We start from the raw sequence: 16397 nt of genomic DNA on the forward strand, positions 1-16397 counted from the left end.
GAAGCTTGCTGCTTTCAAGAAAAGTTTGGATGATTTCGCCATCCCAGGTTATATGTATTTGAAAATGGGTCATTACCCGGTCTAGGCTGTGTTTGAGCAGCATTGATGTGTTCTTGCACGAGTTCAGAGAATTGGGGTGCTAAGGGCACTCATGAATAGGGTGGGATGGGCTAGAACAGATAGTACACACTTGTGCTTGGGAAGAGTTCATGTAATACCCACCTATCATCAGTTGGTCAATCTTATGGGACAATGCATCTACCTTGCTAGACAGGTCCATAGAATGACTTATTTCACAAATGGTCCCTTTTCTTTGAGAACTCAGGGGTGCTTGACGAGAACAAGAAGCATGGTGGAGGGAGTTTTCATTTAGATTTTTAAATAATTGCCATGCTTCATGCTCATTTTGAAGCATGAATGTCCCCCCGCATGTGGCATCAATCATCTGACGATTTCGTTCAGTCAATCCATCATAGAAACATTGCACTAGCTGCCATTTAGGTATTTGATGATGTGGGCATTTACGGATTAGGTCCCGAAATCTCTCTCAAGTTTCATGAAATTCTTCTCCCTCGGTTTGGGAGAAGCTTGTAATGGCACGTCTAAACTGGTTCGTTCTTCCTATGGAAAAGTATTTTTTAAGAAATTCTTGTTACATTTGATCCCAGGAACGAATCAAATTGGCTTCTAAAGAATTCAGCCATTGTTTAGCTCTATCTTTAAAGGAGAAGGAGAATAATCTAAGTTTCAAAGCATCATCAGTGAAGTTCTGAATCTTGACAGTGGTGCAAATCTCAAGAAATTCATCTAGGTGTTTATATGGTTCTTCGTTGGTGAGCCCATAAAAAGATGGGAGCATTTGGATCACACTAGACTTTATTTCATATTGTACAGCTGCTACTTCAGGTAATCGAATGCAAGATGGGGAAGTATAAATGGTGGGAGTAAAGTACTCCCTCAGAAGTTTGGGTTGTTCTTCAGCCATCTCAGGAGGTGGGGGTGATTCCAATGTTCTAATCTCAGCTCGAATATTCCTAAGGGTCCGTTCTATTTCAGGGTCAAAGGGTAATAGGTCACGTACTCTAGAACGACTCCCTTGCATACACTAGTACTTGATCAGTCAAGCATGCAATAAAAGAAAAACAAAACACATCAATCCTTGTATTTGCCCTAAGATCACTAGACAGGTCCAAACTGGTTTGACGATGGCACCTAAGCCTCCAATCCGGTCTAATGAATCGAGTTGACCAGATAAGCTCCCACATAAGTGGAGGGGTCACGATGCGTCGCAAAGGTCCCACTTAAAACCCACTTACCTCGAACAGATGAACTGTCGCCCTTATAGGGACAAAACTTGCCTAGACATCAACTAAGCTACAGAGCGAAATTGGTGCAACTTTCGGTGATCTTCGTCCTATTGAGCTCGAATGTCCCTAGGAGCCAAGATCTAATTGATTTTAATTAAAGTGACACTATGTGAGATTGAGTTCACCTAAGTTGGGCAAGAGTCTGGTGATGAAATCCGGCTCTTATCTTGTTGGGGTGATTGCCCTTACTATGTGCGGATTAATATGTGTATGTGTATCAAGCATGCATTCACACTTTTGCTGAAATTAAAATCAAACAATTACGACAAAATTTCAAGCTAATAATCAATTTAAAAAAAATTTAGAGGTTACCAAAAGGAATTTTCCCAGTAAATTTTTTTTTTAAGCAAACCTCTAAAGCATTCCTTTTTGGATAGCCCAGATCTCCTCTTCGATTCCTGATCAAATAATACCAAAAGAGAAATTAAAAATTAGTAAGAGAGAAAAAAATAAGAAAAATAACAAAAATAGAAAATATTTTTATTTTATTTTAGATATATATATATTTGAAATTTTTTTTTTAATGAAAAGAAAAACAAATATGCTAGCAATCCCCGGCAACGGCGCCAAAAATTGATCGGTTCATTCAATTTTAAAAATAAATCACGCAATAGCACGTATCCTGTAGGATAGTGATTACGGGTGTCGGTCCACAGGGATAAGAGACAAGTTATTTTTTTCTTAATTAAATACTTCAAAAGGTATAAGCTAGAGTAAATGATAAAAACTAAGAATTAGTATAGATGTAGTAGTATGAATTATCTATGGAGGGAGGTGTTTAGGGCTAGAATCCACCGATAGATTTATATTCATGACGCTTTCAATGATTGAGTTGTATTTAAGACTTGATTGCTTCTGACTACAAGCCAAAGCAATCCATAAAAGAAAATTATAACTAATTCCCAGCATGAATCATCTAAGTCTAGCATAAACCATCTACTCTAACGATAAGCATGACCTATCTAACCTAGCATGATGCATCTGATCATTAAATCATTAAATATGAAATCGATGTCACATGAATATCTTCTCCAAACCACAGGTGTTGGATTTGATGAAATAGATCAATTTATGTAAAATATTTCATGCAAGATAAATGATTCACATAAATTGGATAAATCGTAAGATCAATTGATAAATTCTTCATCATGCAACAATCTTACAATACAAATTCAAATCAATAAAAATGAAACGAATACTCCTCTGTTCTTTCTTTCTTCTCACCGTCCTCCCCCCTTCCTCCCTCCAGCCGATGGCCACCTTATATAGCCACTCTCACCCGGTGATGGATCCCCTGGGAGTACGCTGGTAGGATGCGAACCCGGGATGCTCATCCCATGAGAGCTGGCTGCGGGATCAATGTGGAATGCATTGCGGAGGACAGATCGCGGTCGGTTGGAATGGCTCAAATCCGGCAGAGGGGGACGGCTAGATGCTTGATTTCATGGGATGTTGGAAGCGTTGATCATGGAGGAGATTTGGTTGCGGGATTGCTGGGCGGATTGCTCCGGTCATCTTCTGGAAGGTTGGGACGTTGGATGCGGCTGATGGCGAGCTAGTCGTGAATCTCAGCTGCTGGGAGATGGAACGGGCCGATGGCGGAGGAGCTGGAGGCGTCACGGGCGGAAGAGGAGGCAGAGGATCTGGATCTGGCTGCACCGCGTGGGACTCGTGGCTGGAACGGGCAGGGGGGCGCTCTGTGAGGTGGTATCACGGGAAGGATAGATAGCAGGAGGAAGGAGATAAACAGTGAAACAGTTTTATTTTTTTTATTATATTATTTCTTTTTTTTGTAACACTGTTCATATGAACAGTGTTTTTACGGGACACTGTTCATATGAATAGTGAATCCAGTGATTCTTCCCGAAATTATTTTTATTTATTTTATTATATTCATTATTTTCTTTTTTTTGTTTTAAATTTATAAATTTTATATGAAGGCAGGTAAGGAATTGGTTAGGAATTGACTTTGGGTTTGAGGTGGGTCATGATCGTTGATTTGCTTGAACTTACTCTCGAGCCCAATGTCGTTTAAATTTAATTCTTGCTAAACAGCTTCAGACCGGACTCAACAAGGCTAAAAGCAGGACCATGACTTAATAAAAAGGGTTAATCAAACCTTTTTCTTCATACAAGAATAATTATCTAATCAGGACCAAAACCTATTTAATCATAGCCTTAGCTTGATTACAACTCCATCAGGTTACTAAATCGGGTCAACACAATCTCCTCCTTATGTGTTTTCATGAAAGATTACAACCAGGAGAGAGACAAGTTCAGAGTCTGTTTTGAGAAAAGAATTATTTACCTCTTACCATATTTTAAATTTATTTCAATGTTTATTCAATTTCATGGTAAAGTATGTATTTATCAGTTTAAGAACATTGATAAGTGCTATGAAAAGATAACTAAATTATAAATTATTCAGCACTTATCAGTCGATGTACGTGGATTGGGACAATCCAAGCAACCTCTTAGATCTATCTCTATAGATCTTCATCCCTAAGATGTAGGATGCTTCTTCCAAATCCTTCATGGAGAACTGTGATGACAGCCAGAGTTTTACATTCTGTAATGCATGAATGCCATTCACAATTAAGAAAATGTCATCCACATACAAGATAAGGAATATGATCACTGAATCGTTAACCCACTTGTAGACATAAGGTTCTTCTTCGTTCTTAACGAAGCCATACGTTTTGACAGTCTTATCGAAACGTATGTTCCAACATTGAGAAGCTTGCTTAAGTCCATAAATGGACTTTTGTAGCTTGCATACTTTGGACTCGTCTATGGATGTGAAACCCTCAGGTTGTATCATATACACCTCTTCTTCCATCTCTCCATTTAGAAAAGCTGTTTTCACATCCATTTGCCAGATTTCATAATCCATATATGCTGCTATAGAAAGCATGATCCGAATAGATTTTAGCATTGCCACAGAAAAAAAAGTCTCGTCATAGTCGATACCATAACGTTGACGATACCCCTTGGCAACCAGACGGACTTTATAGGTCTCCACCTTTCTGTCTGCGCCTCTCTTTATTTTGAAGATCCATTTGCACCCTATGGATTTTATCCCTTCGGGTGGATCAACTAGTGTCCATACACTATTGATTTCCATGGATTCCATTTCGGATCTCATGGCATTAAGCCATAACTCAGAGTCGGACCTCTGCATAGCATCCGTATAGGTGATCGGATCCTCATTATTCTCATCAAGCTCAATGGGATCTGCATCTTGGACCAAGAAACCGTAGTATCTGTCCACTTGACGCGGTACTCTACCTGCTCGCCTTAATGGTGCTTCTACATTGGACTCCGGGTTTGATCTAATTGAATTCGGTTCTGTGGGATCAGTAGATTGTGTTAAATCTTCCATCTGCTGAGCTTCACTAAGTTCAACCTTAGAGGCAACAATTCCTTCACTAAGAAATTTCTTTTCCAAAAAGGTTGCCTTAAGTCCTACGAACACCTTTTGTTCATTAGGAAGGTAGAAGTAATAACCCCTAGTTTCCTTGGGGTACCCTACAAAATAACACTTATCGGATCTAGGACCAAGTTTGTCGGTTTGAGACATAAGCCGAACATCCCCAAACCCCAAGGTATGAAAGTGTCGGCTTACGCCCAGTCCATATCTCATATGGAATCTTCTCAACAGACTTACTTGGAACCTTATTTAGTATTATACACGCAGACTCTAAAGCATAACCCCAAAAAGATACAGGCAAACTAGTAAACCCCATCATGGATCGAACCATGTCTAACAAAGTTTGATTCCTCCTTTCGGATACACCATTGTGCTAAGGTGTTCCTGGAGGGGTCCATTGTGAGAGAATCCCATTTTCTTCTAGATAAGTCAAGAAATCACCGAAAAGGTATTCTCCTTCTTGGTCTGACCGAAGGATCTTAATACTCTTTCCAATCTATTTTTCTACTTCATTACGAAATAGTTTGAACATTTCAAATGATTCCGACTTATGCTTCATCAGATAGACATACCCATACCAGGATAGGTCATCTGTGAAGGTTATAAAGTAGGCATAACCACCTTTCGCACTTACGTTCATAGGTCCACATACATCAGTATGTATGAGGCTAAGAACATCGCTGGCTCGTTCACCCTTTCCAGAAAAAGGTGACTTGGTCATCTTACCCAGAAGACAGGATTCACAAGTTGGCAATGATTCACAATCATTTATTTTCAAAATGCCCTATTGGGCTAATCTGTTTATCCTGTTTTTATTTATGTGACCTAACCGGCAATGCCACAAATAGACTTCATTGACATTATCTAACTTAGGGCGTTTATTTGAAGTGTACATTACATTCATAGGCAATGATAGAGTATAAATGTCATGTTTCAATTGTCCACGAAAATTTTTAATACCATTCAGAATGATATCACAAAAATTTTCTTTTATTGATAAACAATAACCATTTTTTGGCCAAAAGGCCTACAGAGATGACATTCATCAAAAATGCTGGACAATAGTGACAATCATCTAATATGACTACTCTAGATTCAAAAACAAGCTCAATGACTCCTAAAGCTAGAACTGAAACTGATCTTCCATCTCCAACGTTCAGAAATCTTTCGTCACTCTTGAATCTTCTACTAACTTGAAGTTCCTGCAACGAATTGCAAATATTAATTGGACTTCCGGTATCCAATACTCAAGTAGTAGAATCATAAATAGAAAAATTACAAGGTGTTATCATATAATTACCTTGTGCAGCAACTGTTTGCTGCTTTTTCTTCTTAAGCCTGTTTGGATCAAGGAACGCTATGTAAGCCGGACAGTTCCGCTGCCAATGACCCATCTTCTTATAGAAGAAGCACTCTGCCTTGCTCTTATCAGCTTTACGCTTCTTAGTCTGGCTGGGCTTAGAGACCCCAGCACGAGCTTTCTGCACCTTCTTCTTCTTTCCTTTCTTAAAGGAAAAAAGTCCTGCAGAAGTCCCACCTACCACATTCACCGACTCATTTTTAAGTTGGTGATCCTTCTCATAGGTCTGCAGTAAACCTAGCAAATCATGATAGGATACTTCAGATTTAGTCATTCTATAATAACAAAGGAAGGTCAGGTAGGACTTGGGAAGTGAGTTCAAAATGGCATCCTTGCCCAATTGCTCGTGCAAAGGAAAGCCAAGTTTACTTAGGCGATCGATTTGTTCGTCCATGTACAATACATGATCGGTGACCGATGCCCCTTCTCTCATGCGGGCATTGAATATAGCGCAGGAGGTCTTATGTCGTTCAATATCATCAGGTGTGCCGAAAGATTCCTTCAACATTTGAAGGATTTCCACTAGCTGCACTTCCTCGAATTTACGACTAAACTCGTCATTCATCGAGGCCCTCATGATGCAGCGCACTGTAGTGCGATCGTTGAGCCACTTCTGATAAGCATCTCTGATTGCACGTGGTGCATTGGCTGCAGGTTTCTCAGGTGCAGGATCCGATATCACATACAAGATCCGCTCATGCTCTAATACTATTTTCAACTTTCGATACCAGCTATCGAAGTTAGGTCCATTAAGCTTATCATTGTCTAATAGTGTTCGAAGGAACAATGAGTTAGCCATATCTGAAAAATAAAGGAAAAACCCAACTAATCAGTATATGATTTATTTAATCCTAAAGACTTGGACTTTAGTCTAAAGTTTTCTCCCACTATTTTAATCGAATTAATAGCCTCTACCTTTAATTCAAGGAATTACTTTAATTCCCTAGTGGGTACTAGAATCCGCATAGACTGCATACGGGCCCGAGGAAGGCTCGGCCAACCCATGTGCATCTAAGAGTAGGTACATTACCAATTGTTTCTTTAAACAATTTCTAGTAATCAATTTTGCCCCAGGTGGTAATCAGTAGGCGGAGGCCTCCACTGAAAATCCTGGTTAGGTCCAACCATTAATGAACTAACTCGATGACACTACCTAATGTATGATCAGGCAGAAGGAAGGCTCGGCCAACCTAATCACAATTAGATAGCTCAAAAAGCTATCATATAATGAAGGATAATTTCAGTATTCAGAGGAACACCAGACGGAAGCGTCCTGCATGTTCAACTGTATTATTGGACCCATTATCATTCACCTTAATGGGAGGCTATGATCTAGTTATCTATATAACTTTATCATTTTAAGGATCTAATAATTTAGAGGATTTTAATTGATATGTGACACTGACCGATAATTCTAAATCCTCTCACTGACTTCACCAAATCATACAGAGGACTAACTCTTATTGGTCTATTAGACACCTAAATCAGTCACACTGATTTTTCTTAATGGCATGGGTGAGTGCCAAGTCTCAAGGTACCTTAATCAAAACTTGATCGACTAAATTAGCTAGGTAAGAGAGATCATGGGAGGGTTACGCCATTAACCTCTTTCCTAGACACCAACTATGTTGGCCAGATAAGAGGTAGCCCCAATTAAAAACCATGATCAAATGCCGACTTACCTTAGACACCAATTAGTTTATCAAGTTGATTTAGGTTATCCTTGGAAACTTGGGCTCGACCACTAAGCCACAATCAGATCCAATTGAAATGTTCGAATATGATAAACTACAACTATTGAGTTTGATCATTTTATAAACCTTGATTTAGTTTAGTTCAACTATTGATTAGATTAAATCATGTTTCTTAAGTTAGTCCATTTTAATTTGATTTCATTACTAGGTCTAACCTAGTCAACTAATCTGATTGTGCTAACCCATGCCCCAAATCCCATGTTCAAATTTAAATTTTAATTCAAATTTCAAATTTTGAATTTTAAATCTTTATTTGAAATTCAAATTTTAAATTTTAAATTCAACATTTAATTCTTAATTAAATGTATTATGATCATGGATTCAAGGTGTCAATTTATTCCAAATATAAACAATTTATATTTAATTTTTGTGGTCATAATAAATTTAAAACTGAAATTTCATAACCATCAATTATGCATAATTTCACAAAAATAAACTATTTATTTTATGATACAAATTAATCTCAATTTTGTGCTAGGACAACCTTTTCACTATAAGGGGTTAATCTTATAGCAGGACAACCTTATAATTCAGCACAAGATTGATATTTTATTATTAAATCTATATCTAATCTAAATTTAAAAATTAAATCAAGCATAATTCTAGATGTTATAGGCCAATTCCATCGGCCAACCTGGCTTTGATACTAGTTGAAGAAAAAATTTCCTGAGTTGTCCAATAAAATCAGACACTAGGCATGAAAATTAGTTTTAAATTTTTTTTTAATGACAATTATAAATCTCCAACATACTAATATGTAAACCATACCTCAATCCTACAACGGAAGATGGTCGAGATAGACCGAATCTAGATCTTTGAATGTTGCTTCGCGAGGCCTGGATCTGCAGGCCCTCTACTCGCGCGCACGTCGAGCTTCGCAGGAAGGTTGGACGATATCTGTATTTTGCAAAAACACTTTTTGCAAAAAGGACCCTAGAAGAAAACACTTTTCTTTTCTTCTCCTTCTTCTTCTTCTTTCTCTCCCGTTTCCAACCCGAGAGCTTCGATTCTGGACCAATCGCAGAGGAGAAGAGAGGAGACCAAAAAACTGGATCTGGATGCTTGCCACTGGTGAGAAGATTGAGAGAGAAGGACCACTTCTTCTCTCTTCCTCTTCTCCTTTAGAAAACTCCCACCGAAGCCTCTATCTGTGAAGTTTCTTCCCAAGATTTCACAAACAGATTCACTCAATTTTCCTCTCTGATTCGTTCTCTATTTCAAGAGGAAAACGTTGGTCTATCTATAGGCCAACGCAAAGAGGATTTAAGAGGAGTTATGAGCTGCCATTATTGATTAAATGTAAGATTCGTAACGTTTTGTTTCAAAAACAAACATGGAGAAAATTGTCCAATTCATCCGATAACAGTCGGATTTCAAAAATCAAATTTAACGGAATGTAGCCGGTTCAAAATTGGACATTCTGGTCCAGACGGCAGAGCGGCCAAAGGCCAGACGGTGGCGATCGCCGGTCCAAAGGGCCGCGGATGCGTGGAACAAAGTTAACCTATTTGATCATAAGTTAGCCTATTTGGTTCTAAACCAAACTGGCAGCCCATTTGAATGAATTTTTGACCCAAAAAATTCCACATGAGTCCGACTCATAGGAGATTCAAATGGGTCCAGTTTTGGCTCGATCCAAGTCCGACTTAGATCAGAACAAATATGAAATTAAATCCCAATTAAATCGTGATCGAGCCCAATTACACTAATTTAGACCCAATCAAATCCAATCTCAACAATTGAGTCCTGATCAAGTTCAATTACATTAATTGAAACTTGATTGATCCGAAATACAGACTTAATTAGTTGTTCATCTATGAAATTTAGCATGTACCTCATGTTCAGCTCCAAATGACCATAGACAGAACTAAATTCCAAATGACCCACAATTTAATTCTTAATTAAATTTGGTCAAGACCTTCCTACTTAGCTTGACTAATATGCGTGACTCCGATAGGTTTGAACACTAAGCCGGTAGTACATGAACTACTCCCTGCACTAATCGAGGTGACCATCTAGCAATGATACCCGACGTTCGGATAGGTTGAATATGCAAAACAACATTCAAGAACCTAGACGTATGGTTGTTGCATAATTCATCCCTATGACCATCGATGCTCAAGATGACCTCAGAGTGGACTGTCGAACTCTGGGTCCAGTCATCCATAGTGTATTTCAATTAATCAAATCAAGTGACCTATCATTTGGTTTACCCTAGCCAAGATTTTACTGAATTGAAATACAGTGAGACATCAACTCCTAAAATCTGGAGGGTCAATCCCATCTTGACTCATACACAGACTTCGTGAGTACTTGACTGCACCCAGCATCCTTCCGATCCCTGAAATAGAAATTTAGGTCATCCAGTGCCTAAGTACAGTGAGTTGCTTGCAAGTCACCGTGACAGTCTCAGGTCTAAGGGGTACTTATGCTCATACGCTTTGCGAGCTAACTTCCAACAGTGGAGTGCTACGCAGGTGAGTCACTGTTCAGTGACGATGTACTCCTACATCTCACCTGTATGCCATACAGTGTCTCCACACTCCTTGGTTTAAGAGGACAACCAACTAAATGGCACACAACGACCTATACTTGACATAGCTATCGTCCAATTGACAGCTCATCATTTGGTCGCGAACTGGTTTAAGGACTAAATGATAAAACCTCTTTTATCCACTAAATTAGTCCTAAGGACTTCATCACAATACACAGGAGTTCAATTTGAAGATGTAACACTTGTGATGAATAGAAAATTGCCAGAATAAATTTTTATTCATTTTAATAAATATATACATAATCCAATTTCTTACAATTAAAAAATTGGCTTTGGGACACAATTCCCAACATGTTCTTGACCATGAACTCCCGGTGTTACCAACCCGTGCAACCAATGAACAGCGTGAAATGCATGCAAAATGGTTGGATGACGATAATAAGGTTAGGTGCTACATTTTGGCATCCATATCCAACGAATTGCAATGCCAGCATAAGAGCATGAAGATTGCTAAGGACATACTTGATCACCTACAAGAGTTGTATGGTGAACAGAGTCGCGTAGCAAGGTTTGAAGTGTCCAAGCGGCTCTTCAAAGCCAAGATGCGCAATGGGCAGTCCGTCCATAAACATGGTTTGACCATGATCAAGGATCTTGAGGAGCTTGAGAAGCTTGCCATGACCATGCACAAGGATTTGCAAACGGATTTGATCCTACAATCATTGCAATGTTCATATGGGCAGTTTATTGTAAACTACCATATGAATAAAATTGAATGCACCAAACTTGAATTGTTGAATATGTTGGTGACAACTGAGGGAGCCTTGAAAGGTTCAAGAGGCATAGTTCTCGCTGCTGAGTTAGCTTCTACTTCCAAGAGAAAGTCTACTGAAAAGAAAAAGAAGCCTGCAAAGAAGCAGAAGACCGAGAAAAAGCCGAAGAAGGAAGTTCCTAAGAAGAAGGCCGAACCCAAAGGAAAATGTTTCCATTGCAATGAAAACGGCCATTGGAAGAGGAACTGTCCTATCTACATGGAAAACATGAAGAGCAAGAAGGGTGACACGCCTTCTGAAGGTATGCCTAATATGCTCATTATTGAAACAAATCTAACGGTTTCTTCTATTTCCAGTTGGATTATAGACTCTGGTTCTAGTGTTCACTTGTGCACTACCATGCAGGATCTAAAGAAAAGTAGAAGGCTTACAGAAGGTGCGGTAACCCTACGGCTTGGCAATGGAGCAAGAGTTGCTGCTGTTGTTGTGGGCACATTTCCTTTGCATTTACCGTCAGGATTTAGTTTGATACTTAGAGATTGTTATATTGTACCTAGTGCTAGCAGAAATCTGATTTCTATATCTTGTCTAGCACAGAAACATTATGAATTCAATTTCAATAAAGACTACGTTTCCATTTATTTGCGAAATAAACTGTTTGGACGTGGTTTTATGATTGACGGTCTCTATCACTTACATATGGATGTATCTGTGAACGTATCTGAGCATACAGTGAGTACCATAGGATCTAAAAGATCTAGAGATGAGATAAATCAGAAGTATTCGTGGCACCTCAGACTTGGTCATATAGGAGAAGACAGAATTAACAAATTGGATAAACATGGGCTTTTGAGTTCATTGACTTCTGAGTCATATCCGATTTGTGAATCCTGCCTTCAAGGAAAAATGGGCAAATTACCCTTTGTAGGACACGGGGAGAGGTCCGCTGAAATACTTGTCCAAGTACACACTGATGCGTGTGGCCCATTCGATGTGCAGGCTAGGGATCAATTTTTCTACTTTATTACTTTTACCGATGATTTCTCACGGTATAGTTATGTCTATCTTATGAGACATAAATCTGAAGCATTTGAAAGGTTCAAAGAATTCAGATTTGAAGTAGAAAAACAGACAGAAAAAACTCATTAAGGTTCTTCGATCAGATCGAGGAGGAGAATACCTTATTGGAGAGTTTCGCGATTACCTCAAACAAAATCGTATAGTTTCACAATGGACACCTAGCGGAACACCTCAACTCAACGGAGTATCAGAAATGAGGAATCGGACCCTATTGGATATGGTCAGGTCCATGATGAGCTTCACTGACTTACCCTTATTCTTGTGGTGAGATGCCCTACTTACAACTATCTACATATTGAATAGAGTTCCCTCTAAGTCCGTTCCTACCACACCGTATGAGATATGGCATGGTAAGAAACCAAGTCTTGATTATCTCAAGATTTGGGGATGTTCGACCCAAGTCAAACGACAACAGGCAGATAAGTTAGAGGCTAGGACAATTGGTGCTCGTTTCATTGGATATCCTAAAGAGTCATTAGGATATAATTTTTACATCCCAGAAGACCACAAAGTGTTTGTGAGCCGACATGCCATCTTCTTAAAAAAACAGTTTATCCTTGATAGAGGAAGTAGGAGGAAAATTGAGCTCGAAAAGAAAGTCTCTCAAGAGCAACGAGCAATTGAGCCTAGTGAACCTATTGTTGGGAATTGTATCCTAAATGTCAATCGTCAGCATGTTGATGATTAAATTTTGTAAATGAATTGACAAATCAATAAAGTCTTTCTTTTGGTGTTATTCATCATTTTACATCTTCAAATGAACTCTTATATGATGAAGTCCTTAGGACTTATTAATGACAAAGGAGGATTTATCTTCAAATTCTTAAACTAGTTCATAACCAAATGATATGTTGTTACAAGGACGACGGTATTATCGAGATTAGGTCATTGTGTGACATATACGTTGGTTGTCTTCTTAACCAAGGAGTGTGGAGACACTGGTATGCCACACAGGTGAAGTGTAGGAGTACATTTCACTGAACGTGACCAATTTCGGAATGCTCTACTGTCAAGAGATGTTCCGAGTGGATATGGGTATAAGTTTGGCCCTCTGACCTGAGACCGCAACATGTGATGAGCAAGCAACTCATTGTACTTTGGTACCAGACTACCTGAATTTCTAATTCAGTGATGGAAGGTCACTGGGTGCAGTCAAGTACTTGCATAGTCAGTTGTGAGTCGAGATAGAATTGACCCCTCTTGAAAATAGGAGATAATATTTTGTGATTAATTTAGCAAAACCTTGGCCAGGGTAATTCCAGTGAGGAGTCACAGGATATCTAAAGTTAATAACATAATGGATGTACTAATTATAGGGTTGATAGTGAGCTCTAAGTCATCCTGGCATTAGGAGTCAAAAAGATTGAATTATACAGTAACCATAGTTTAGGATTCCAGAATATTTGCTTCGCATATATTCGGCCTATCCGGATGTCGGGTACCATTGCTAGATGGTCACATCGATTAGTGTAGGAAGTCATTTCTATACTACCGGCTTAGGTTCTATGAGGTTACATGCATAGAAGATTCCTGATTGATCAAGAAGGCTGATGAATGATTAAGAATCATTTAGGGGTAATTTGATCAATTCGATTAGCAAATTATCTTATAAAATAATTAAAGTAATTATCGAAGGATTAATTAGTAATTAGATTGCTAATGAACTCAATTGGATTGAGTAATTAGACTAAGGATGAGCCAAATTGAATTAGATTCAATTTTGGGCTCAATCAGAGTTTTTGACCTGATTGGATTAGGTCTGAATCAAGAGGACTTAGGTTGACCAAATTAAATTAGATTAAATTTGTGCTTAATTAGGGATTGACCTAATTGGATTAGATTCAACCCATGGTAATTGGATTATTCTAATTGTTAGAATTTAATTAAATTAAATGGTTTTGATCTGAAACTGTTCGGATCTTGAAATCCACTTGTCACATATCCATGCATGGCGCCATAAATTGATTTTTAATATGATTAAAAATTAATTTAATTTATTTAATGGTGCCATGGGACACTTGGCAACATCAGAGACCTCTTTCATCATTAGATGGGTCGAAATGGAGAGATAAATTCATGAAAAGAATTGGATAACATCAAATTCTCTCTCTTCATGGCATATGTCATCCTTATCTTTATCTCACTTCTAATTAAGGTTGAATTTCGAATAATCACCACAAAATCACCTCGTGACCCTCTAATCTGATTGGGGGCATGGAAATTTTGAAATTGAAAGAGGGAAGTGGCAACATGATGAATGGTTTAGATTAGATCAAGCTTCATCATGTAATGGCACATGAACTTGAATTTTGAATTCAAAATTCAAAACCCCACAAAATCCTTCACAAATATGGGATGGTTGGCATGAAGGTAGAGGGGATAGCAACATTAAAAGGACCACCATCAGCTGGTGGTCGAATTCAAGAAAAAAAGAGAGAAAAAGAACTACGTATGGCTTGATCCCCCTTATGAAGGAGTCCGTAGGCAACCCGATCAGGTTCAGCCATGGTTTTCAAAAAAAAAAAAAAAAATTCAGCATGCTAAACACTAAAAAATCTAGGAATCACTTTCAGTGGTATCAGAGCCAGGTTCATGTTTAAACTTTTATGTTTTAATTTTTGCAATTAAATCTGAAATCATGAGCATGCTTAGATTATATCTAAAGTATTTTTTATGATTGATTTAATTGCTGATTATGCATGATTAACTAGATCTGAAATTTTGGATGCATATGATGCATGTTTGTGTTAAGATTTGTAACATAAATAAATCTGAAATCATAATATTGTTTAGATTAGATCTAAATAAAATTTATGATTCATATAATCTCTGATTTTAATTAACAAATCAGGTCTGAAATTAAAAGTGAAAAAACAAATACATAAGATGTATGTTGTTTGTATTAATTCATGTTGTTATGTATATGTGATGCATGAACATAAAATATAATGACTTAAACATGAATTAAATCTGATTACATGTGATTAATTACAAAAGCTCAGATCTGAAAATATGTTTTAAGAACTGAAAGATTGTAATTAACATGTAATTAAAAAGAAATATACAATGATCAAAACTTTTATAAGTCTAAACTTAATTGAGAATTAAGTGTTATGAAATAGAATTGTAACTCAATTAATTGACATTGCATAATTCTTTGGGCATATGGATTAGCTTGAATCAAGTTCCTAGGATTGGGTTAGACCTAAGGTTAGAATCATACATGGACAAATACAATTAATTGATTAAATCTAATTAAGTAGTAACTAGATTAGGTCAAGAAAATTCTAGGTCAATTTACAATAGTTGTAGATAGATCAAGTCCATGTCTTTGATTAGACCAAGATGGAACTTGATTTAGGCTCAGAGGTGTTGTCCGAGTCATTTGAGTAATCAAATCAAAATTGATTAACCAGTCGGTGTCTAAGATAAGTTTGGCAGTTTTGACCGGTGGTTTTTAATTGGGAGCTACTCGCACTGATTTATCTTTGTTGAGTTAATGGCATATCCCTTCCACCGATCTCACTTACCTGGCCGATATGGTCAATTACATTTTGATTGGATCACTTAATGATTCGAGTTAGCCCATGCCTATAAGAAAAATCAGTTTGACTGATTTAGGTGCCTCCTTAACCGGTTTGAGTCTAATCTGATTTGGTAAAGTAAGTAGGAGAAATTAGACTAATCGGATCTTCTCATATATCCTAATTATGAAATCCTCTAAAATTATTAGGTCCTTAAAATGAAATGGTTATGGGGATAACTAGGTCATAGCCTCCCATTAAGTTGGATGATAATGGGTCCAATGTTTTGATAATTATTGGAGGCGCGACATGCCTGGTACTTATCAAGCATTGGAATTGTCATTCAATATATGATGAGTTAGGTGTACCTTCAATAGGCAGTCAGGTGAGCCGAGCCACACTCGGGCTTGGTCGTCTATTAGTTGATTAGACTTAACCCTATCATTTAATGGTTGGACCTGACTAGGGTATTCGGTAGAGGCACCACACGCCTGCCGGAAAACCTAGGGCAAAATCATCACTAGAAGTTGCTTGGTCAAGCAACTAGTTTAGAACCTACCAATAGGTGCATATGGGTTTGCCGAGCCATACTCGGACCTATATGTGATCTATTGG

The 16397-nt window shown here is 38.0% G+C and overlaps 1 non-coding gene across 1 annotated transcript; it reads left to right on the plus strand.

The window, feature by feature from the left end:
- The first annotated feature begins 503 nt into the window (after positions 1-503).
- On the plus strand, positions 504-609 carry LOC120105542. Its single transcript, XR_005507926.1, has one exon. It is a non-coding gene; the product is annotated as a small nucleolar RNA R71 (small nucleolar RNA).
- The last annotated feature ends 15788 nt before the right edge of the window (positions 610-16397 follow it).

Source organism: Phoenix dactylifera, unplaced genomic scaffold (assembly GCF_009389715.1).
Source record: "Phoenix dactylifera cultivar Barhee BC4 unplaced genomic scaffold, palm_55x_up_171113_PBpolish2nd_filt_p 000306F, whole genome shotgun sequence".
In the NCBI taxonomy this organism is placed as follows: Eukaryota; Viridiplantae; Streptophyta; class Magnoliopsida; order Arecales; family Arecaceae; genus Phoenix; species Phoenix dactylifera.